Source organism: Nerophis ophidion, linkage group LG06 (assembly GCF_033978795.1).
Source record: "Nerophis ophidion isolate RoL-2023_Sa linkage group LG06, RoL_Noph_v1.0, whole genome shotgun sequence".
Lineage (NCBI taxonomy): Eukaryota > Metazoa > Chordata > Actinopteri > Syngnathiformes > Syngnathidae > Nerophis > Nerophis ophidion.
The window spans coordinates 30,179,669-30,188,532 of record NC_084616.1 but is presented as its reverse complement, the minus strand read 5'-3'; the positions used below and the strand labels follow the sequence as shown (position 1 = coordinate 30,188,532).

The 8,864-nt window shown below is 47.3% G+C and overlaps 1 protein-coding gene across 2 annotated transcripts in view; it reads left to right on the top strand.

Moving 5' to 3' along the window:
* Positions 1-1,657: 1,657 nt before the first annotated feature.
* rarga (retinoic acid receptor gamma a) overlaps positions 1,658-8,864 on the top strand; it is a 102,105-nt gene continuing 94,898 nt past the window's right edge. The window contains exon 1 of one of the 2 annotated variants that reach the window (XM_061903319.1): positions 1,658-1,816. The gene's annotated coding sequence lies outside the window, so the exon portion shown is untranslated. The remainder of the gene's footprint in view (positions 1,817-8,864) is intronic. The other variant, XM_061903317.1, reaches the window with a different exon arrangement.

Genomic DNA, 8,864 nt, shown 5'->3' with positions numbered 1-8,864 from the left:
GATGCTGTGTGCCAAGCAGGGACATAATGGGTCCCATTTTTCTAATCTTTGGTATGACTCGTCCGGGGTGGGAACTCACGACCTACTGATCTCAGGGCGGACACTCTAACCCAGAACTGGGCAAATTAAGGCCCGGGGGCCACATGCGGCCCGTTGAGCTTTTCAATCTGCCCCGCTGTACATTCCCAAATATTTTTTTGGATTGAAAGTGCCATCCATCCATCCATTTTCTACTGCTTATTCCCTTTTGGGTCACGGGGGGCGCTGGCGCCTATCTCAGCTACAAGCGGGCGGAAGGTGGGGTACACCCTGGACAAGTCGCCACCTCATTGCAGAGATTGAAAGTGTAGCTGCCATTATGATGTGCAGTGATATTTTCTAATTACCGTAAGTCTTCAACTATACAAAGTATTTCAATGGTTGGAATTTGCGCTTATGGATGATATACCAGTTACTATGGTAATATAAATAGTTACTATGGTCATCTAAATAGTTACTATGGTCATCTACGTCACAGCAGCTCAGACGGAGCACCAAGTAGTGTGGGCGGGAAGCGTTTCCACAGACGCGGAAGGAGATTTTCGCAACAAAGTTCTAAAGCTTAGTAATATATAGAATACAATAGAAAGTACTTTATTGATCCCTAAGAGGAATTCAACAAATATCAGATGTATCAGATTGTAGGTGGGTTTATTTTGTACCCTTCGAGTTCATATTTCACTGTTTGTTGCATTTTTGTTGCGTTTCCCTTGATTGTAAAATATGTCGATCAAAAGCTGGTGTGACATTCATATTTTGTCAATATTCAGTGTTTTATGGTTCATAGAAAAATTTAAAATTCCATTGCGTTTTTTAAGGTGGTCTCTCATAATGTTTTTAGCATTCAATCAGACATTATTGTGAGGTTTTATATTAGTGTTCCTAAAAATGGATATACCGGTCCCCCAGACACATTTTTTTCTCTAAATGTGGCCCCTGAGTCAAAATAATTACCAAGGCCTGCTCTAACCATAATGCCACTGAGTAGGTAATAAAGGTTTTTACATGTATTTTAAAACACTGGTTTTAACCAAATTAATGCAGTAATTTGCATGTAAACATGTCAAGCGTAAACATATACATTGCAATGGGCTTCACGGTGGAAGAGGGGTTAGTGTGTCTGCCTCACAATACGAATGTCCTGAGTAGTCCTGGGTTCAATCCCGGGCTCGGGATCTTTCTGTGTGGAGTTTGCATGTCCTCCTCGTGAATGCGTGGGTTCCCTCCGGGTACTCCGGCTTTCTCCCACTTCCAAAGACATGCACCTGTTGATTGGCAACACTAAATTGGCCCTAGTGTGTGAATGTGAGTGTGAATGTTGTCTGTCTATCTGTGTTGGCCCTGCGTTGAGATGGCGACTTGTACAGGGTGTACACCGCCTTCCGCCCGATTGTGGCTGAGATAGGCACCAGCGCCCCCCGAGACTCCAAAGGGAATACGCGGTAGAAAAGGGTTGGATGGATATATTGCAATGACTATGTCCAGCAGTAGCAGTACTTTCTCTCGCCGCAAGGGTGAGCCACCGTGTCAGTAATGTGCCCCTTCTGTGTCTCCAATCGACGACCCTGTTTAAACTGCAGCGGAGTCTCAGTGACCGACTGACAACAAACGAAGCTAATCTGACCAACGACCCGAATAAATGGCGCCATCTTTACAAACTGATTCGGGAGTTCCGCCCTCCGATGACTGTCTATGACTTTTGTTTTTTGTCTTGTTTCGCGGTCAAAAGTCTGCTGTTCTAAACTTGTGTGGAATGTTGGAACCAACACAAAACAAGGTAGGCTTGCTTACTTCACATAAATGGTTGCCTCATTAATTATATGCGTGTCACGGAGTGTATGTTAGCCATTTAATAAAAGTGTCAGAGCCGCGCGCTCATCCCCGGAACACGTCCCGGCAAAGCACAGGATAATAATGACAGGCTGCACTGAGGGTGTTTTGGGGGAAGAAGCGGCCGCCAACACACCTGCAAAAAGCTGGATGGCCTCAGGCCGAAGGCGGTCTTCATCCCCGTCCTGATGCGTGTCTGCCCCCTCGGGCCCCTCCCTCCTAGTACTTGTTCAGTGTGGTTTTTGTGAGTCATCATGGCAGATGAGAGACTTCACTTTATTCCACTTTTTTAGATGAGCTAATATGGCTGATTAATAGCAGGGCTGTCCAAACTTCCACAAAAAAACATCAGAAATAAGTGTGATTTTCTAGATTAATCACACTTTTAAATAAAATTGGATTAACAATGTTTAATTACAGGCTGTTATTTGTTTGAATGATTTAAGTTAACTTAAAAAAAGACCCCACATTTTTGCACACAAATACAATTTTATTCTCAGAATTACATTCTGGATCACTTTTTAAAATGTGTTACTTCAATTTACATAGTTTATTTGCATAAAACTTGGTAACACGTATCTAAAGTCCAGTCACGGTTTATTTTGAAGTGAAATTTCTATGAATATGGATTGAAATGTATATGTGTGTGTGTGTGTATGCATATAAATGTATATATATGTATATGTGTATATATATCCATCCATCCATTTTCTACCGCTTATTCCCTTTTGGGGTCACGGGGGGCGCTGGCGCCTATCTCAGCTGCAATCGGGCGGAAGGCGGGGTACACCCTGGACAAGTCGCCACCTCATCGCAGGGCCAACACAGATAGACAGACAACATTCACACTCACATTCACACACTAGGGCCAATTTAGTGTTGCCAATCAACCTATCCCCAGTATATATATATATATATATATATATATATATATATATATATATATGTATGTATGTATGTATGCATATGTATATATATATATATGTATGCATATGTATATATATATATATATATATATGCATATGTATGTATATCTGTATACGTATGTATATATATGTATATATGCACATGTATGAATATGTATATCTTTATATGTATATATGGGTATGTATGTATATGCATATGGATGTATATGTATATCTGTATACGTATATATGTGTATGTATTAGGGGTGTGGGAAAAAATCGATTCGAATTGGAATTGCAATTCTCACGTTGTGCGATTCAGAATCTATTCTCATTTTTAAAAAATTCGATGTTTTTTTTTTTTATCAATTTTTTTTTTTTTAATCAATCCAACAAAACAATACACAGTAATACCATAACAATGCAGTCCAATTCCAAAACCAAACTTGACCCAGCAACACTCAGAAATGCAATAAACAGAGCAATTGAGAGGAGACACAAACACGACACAGAACAAACCAAAAGTAGTGAAACAAAAATGAATATTATCAACAACAGTATCAATATTAGTTATAATTTTAGCATAGCAGTAATTAAAAATCCCCTATTGACATTATCATTAGACATTTATAGAAATGAAAAAAAAAGATTGATTGTACAGATATGGTGTTGTTTCTGCTGGGCAAGTATGCCTGACGCGCCTCCTACAGCGCCTTGGGTCAGCTGCAGGGTCATCAGCCGGGGACCACCGCTCATTGGAGTTTCGCTCTCTTTAACCCCGGACCGCCTCCTGGTGGCGGAGCGGTGGCAGGGACGTCTCCCTGCCACCCCCTGCAGCTGACCCATCTTATTGCCTCGACCCCCAGTACTTATCCCTCCTCCTCAGCCACAACCAGAAACTTCCCTTTTCTGCTTCCTCAGCAAGGGCCTTTGTTTCCCTTCGGAGCTTAGCCCCAGTCAATCCCACATCTCGGAGCAGCCTTATGGTTGATGTACCGACGAAGCCCCGACAGCCTACTTCCACAGGGTAGATGGTAGTGGACCAGCCTGCCTCTCTGCACTCAGCAGCCAGATCTGCATACTTGGCTGCTTTGCGCTCGTATGCTGCCTGGATTCCCTCCTCCCAGGGGATGGTAAGCTCAACCAGCATGGCAGACTTGGTAACAGCAGACCACAGCACAATGTCTGGGCGGAGTGAAGTGGTGGTGATCTCACGGGGGAATTGGAGCTGTTTGCCAATGTCAGCCCTCATACTCCAGTCCCTTGCCAGAGAGAGGACGCTGCGGGGGCCTCTTCGGCTGGTGTCTCCTTTGCCTTCCCCTGGCCTCACAAACATGACAGAACGTTGTTTGGCTATGGGTTGGCTGTTGGCCTCTCGTCTACTGCTCTCCAGGATTTCTGCCAGTTTCATCAGGACTTGATCATGCCGCCATCTGAAGCGACCCTGTGTCAGCCCGATCTTGCAGCCTGATAGCAAGTGCTGCAGGCTGGCGTTGGGAGCACCACACAGGGGACAGCTCTCCTCCTGGCCGTACCACTGGTGGAGGTTTCTGGGGCATGGCAAGGTGTCGTAAGTTGCCCTGAGTAGGAAGCTGAGTCTGGCTTGGGGCATCTTCCATAGGTCGGCCCAGCTGATGGGTCTGCTAAGGGTACCTTCCCAAGTGGTCCATCTTCCTTGGCGACCTTGAGACACGGCCTTGATAGTATATTGCTCCTGGTTCGCCCTTGAGACCTCCTCCACAACCATGGCTCTGCGTTCCCTCTTTGTGGCCTTGGACCAAAGGCGTGGAGAATCTCCCCAGCCAAGCCCCGCTCTTCCTACTTGCACCCTGCCAACTATCTCCTGGTGTTGGAGCCTGCCAATGGCTTTGGCAACCTCTGGCCCTGCTTGCCACTTCCGGCCTGTTCGGATTGGTACCTGTGCATTCCTCACTGTAGGATCTGAGGATTCTTCCAGCTCGAGAACCAATCTGGCCTTCTCCTGCTTGTAGCCCAGGGCGATGGACTGAATCGGCAGATGCAGTAAAGTTGCCCCAAACAAGCCAGTGTCGGAGAAGCAACGCGGTAGGCCCAGCCACTTTCGGATGTAGGAGTTTGCTACTCTGTCCAACCCGTTGGCTGTTGAGGATGGAATCTCGCACATCTTCAGTGGCCACATAACCCTTTGATACAGTGTGAAGTTGTAGCACCACAACTTGTACTTTCCGGGGAGCTGGCTCTTGTTGATGCTCGCTAGGCCTTCTGAGAGTTGTTTACGTGCTGCCTTGCCTGCGTGCTTGTCCGACAGGTCCGCATTGTACTGCCTCCCCAGGCTTTGGATGGAGTGGTTGACCAGTAGAGGGATTTGCTCACCTCCTGCAACAAAGATGGTTTTGTCGTTCCTGGTGCCTTTGCGCAAGGAGAGGCTTCGTGACTTGGAGGGTTTTATCTTCATCCGTGCCCATGTCACTAGCTCATCCAGCCTCTTCAGACACCTTCTCATGCATGGGGCTGTTTGCAGCACCACAGTGACATCATCCATGTAGCTTCGGAGTGGTGGAAGCCTCTGCCCTGTCTGCAGCCTCATCCCACCTACAGTCTGACGGGCTCCGCGGAGGATGATTTCGAAAGCTGCGACAAAGAGGACTGGGGAGATGGAACACCCCATGGCTATGCCTACTTCCAGACGCTGCCATCCTGTTGTAAAATCTTGGAGGCTAAAACACATCTGAAAGTCCCTGAAGTAGCTGGTTACCAGGTTGATGATGGAAACAGGGACGTGGAAGAATTCCAATGCAAACTGGATGAGTTTGTGAGGGACAGAACCATAAGCGTTGGCGAGGTCAAGCCACACCACATGGAGGTCGTTCTTCTCCTGCTTGGCCCTCTGGATCTGTGCCCAAATCATAGAAGAATGCTCCACGCATCCTGGAAAACCTGGTACTCCTGCTTTCTGGTAGCTGGTGTCAATATAGCCATTCGCTGTGAGATAAGATGTTAGTCTCTTGGCCATGACTGCAAAGAAGATCTTTCCCTCGACATTCAACAGAGCAATGCTCCTGAATTGGTTGATGTTATGGGACTCCTGTTCCTTCGGAATAAACACTGCCACAGCTCTTTGCCACTCCGACGGAATGAGTAGTTTCTTCCATGCTGTGCTCATTAGCTTCCACAAGGATTTCAGCACTTGGGGGCAGTTCTTGTATAGCTTGTAGGGGATTCCGTTAGGCCCAGGAGCTGATGCTGACCTCGCTTTCTTGACCACTGCTCTTACCTCGCTCAGTCGAGGAGGGCAGCTGTCAAACAGCGTGGTTGGAGGTGGGGGAGGAGGTACGTATCCTGGTGAACCTAACGGATCGTTCCTCTTTGAGTCACTGTATTGGCCCCTGATGTACTGCTCAAGCTCCTCCTTGGTGGCTTCCAGTTTCCCGTTTCTTTTCTCCTCTAGAAGCTGGCGGGCGTGCTTGAAAGGATTCCTCATGAAGCTAGCCCTTTCTTTCTCCTTTCTTTTCTTGCGTCTGCGAATACGCTCAGCTCTTCGCATGCTGCCCAGCTTCTGTCTCACCTCATCCCATAACACCTTCAGGCCTTCTTTCTCCTCTGCAGTTGCTTTCCTCCATCTCCTGCGGAGCTGGCGCCGATCTTGCACCAGGGCGTCAATCTCAGCCTCCCTCCTGCCTTTTCTTGGGTGGAGTTTGCTCTGCATCTTGGTGAGGCTACCGAATCTAGATTTGCACTCCTCGTACAGGATGTTCCCAAGAATGTTGAGTTTCTTGTCCACATTACCACGTAGTGCGTTCTCCAGCAGTAGACTGAGGTCTGAGTCCAGTTTCTGCCATGTCTTCACATCACTTGCCCTTGGCCACTTGATGGTGCCCTTCCTTCCTGGTTCCTTCTTTTCTGTTTGCTGGGTGACTGGGGGGCTGCCGGGTCTACCTTCAGCATGCTCACATGCCAGGGGGGTACCTCTCCGCTCGGGGGGTTCTTCCTCTACCGTCCGCATATCAACAATGTTTGGACCCTTGGCTCTGTGGTTCTCTCCCCGGCTGGGGGTCCTGCTTGTCTTATCTGCCGGAGCAGTGCAAGGATGTTGCATGCCTTTCTTCTCGCTCTCCTTTTTCTTCCTCCCCTGATGAATCCGTAAGCCCCTGTATGTGGTAACTTTCCCCCATCCACACCTGCACAATCGGAAGGTCTTCATCTCGTTGTCGATGTCCGTTCCAGTCGTTACCGAGTAGTCAGTCCTGTTAGGCCCATCTTCCACCCCGCCTCTCGGAGGGCCTTCGGGTTGTTTTCCCTTATTCGTTTTCGTAGTTAAAGGTTGGGTGTCTCCTGGCTAGGAGACTAGTGGGTTGGGTAACTAGCCGCCCACTCCCGGTACAGACTTTCCTGCTGTCATCCAGACTTTCCTGGAAGTCTTCCAGTCTTTCCTGGCTGTCAACTGCCCTTTCACAGTAGTCACTGGTTACCCAGGAATCAGATTGATTGTACAGATATGGTGTTGTTTCTGCTGGGCAAGTATGCCTGACGCGCCTCCTACAGCGCCTTGGGTCAGCTGCAGGGTCATCAGCCGGGGACCACCGCTCATTGGAGTTTCGCTCTCTTTAACCCCGGAACGCCTCCTGGTGGCGGAGCGGTGGCAGGGACGTCTCCCTGCCACCCCCTGCAGCTGACCCATCTTATTGCCTCGACCCCCAGTACTTATCCCTCCTCCTCAGCCACAACCAGAAACTTCCCTTTTCTGCTTCCTCAGCAAGGGCCTTTGTTTCCCTTCGGAGCTTAGCCCCAGTCAATCCCACATCTCGGAGCAGCCTTATGGTTGATGTACCGACGAAGCCCCGACAGCCTACTTCCACAGGGTAGATGGTAGTGGACCAGCCTGCCTCTCTGCACTCAGCAGCCAGATCTGCATACTTGGCTGCTTTGCGCTCGTATGCTGCCTGGATTCCCTCCTCCCAGGGGATGGTAAGCTCAACCAGCATGGCAGACTTGGTAACAGCAGACCACAGCACAATGTCTGGGCGGAGTGAAGTGGTGGTGATCTCACGGGGGAATTGGAGCTGTTTGCCAATGTCAGCCCTCATACTCCAGTCCCTTGCCAGAGAGAGGACGCTGCGGGGGCCTCTTCGGCTGGTGTCTCCTTTGCCTTCCCCTGGCCTCACAAACATGACAGAACGTTGTTTGGCTATGGGTTGGCTGTTGGCCTCTCGTCTACTGCTCTCCAGGATTTCTGCCAGTTTCATCAGGACTTGATCATGCCGCCATCTGAAGCGACCCTGTGTCAGCCCGATCTTGCAGCCTGATAGCAAGTGCTGCAGGCTGGCGTTGGGAGCACCACACAGGGGACAGCTCTCCTCCTGGCCGTACCACTGGTGGAGGTTTCTGGGGCATGGCAAGGTGTCGTAAGTTGCCCTGAGTAGGAAGCTGAGTCTGGCTTGGGGCATCTTCCATAGGTCGGCCCAGCTGATGGGTCTGCTAAGGGTACCTTCCCAAGTGGTCCATCTTCCTTGGCGACCTTGTGTGTCACAGTGGCTTACACTTGCATCGCATCTCATAAGCTTGACAACACACGGTGTCCAATGTTTTTACAAAGTTAAAATAAGTCATATTTTTGATTCGTTTAATAGTTAAAACACATTTACATTATTGCAATAAGTTAAAAGATAAAACATTGTCCTTTCCAATTCTAAAAGCTTTTTTTTTTTAAAGCTACTACTCTGCTAGCATGTCAGCAGACTGGGGTAGATCCTGCTGAAATCCTATGTATTGAATGAATACAGAATCTTTTTGAATCGGAAAAATATCGTTTTTGAATCGAGAATCGCGTTGAATCGAAAAAATCTATTTATTATCGAATCGCGACCCCAAGAATCGATATTGAATCGAATCGTGGGACACCCAAAGATTCGCAGCCTATATGTATATGTATACCTATATTTGTATGTATGTATGTATGTATGTATGTATGTATGTATGTATGTATGTATATATGTATATATATATAATTAAGGTATATATGTATATTTATTTATATATATATATATATATATATATATATATATATATATATACATATATATATATATATATATATATATATATATATATATA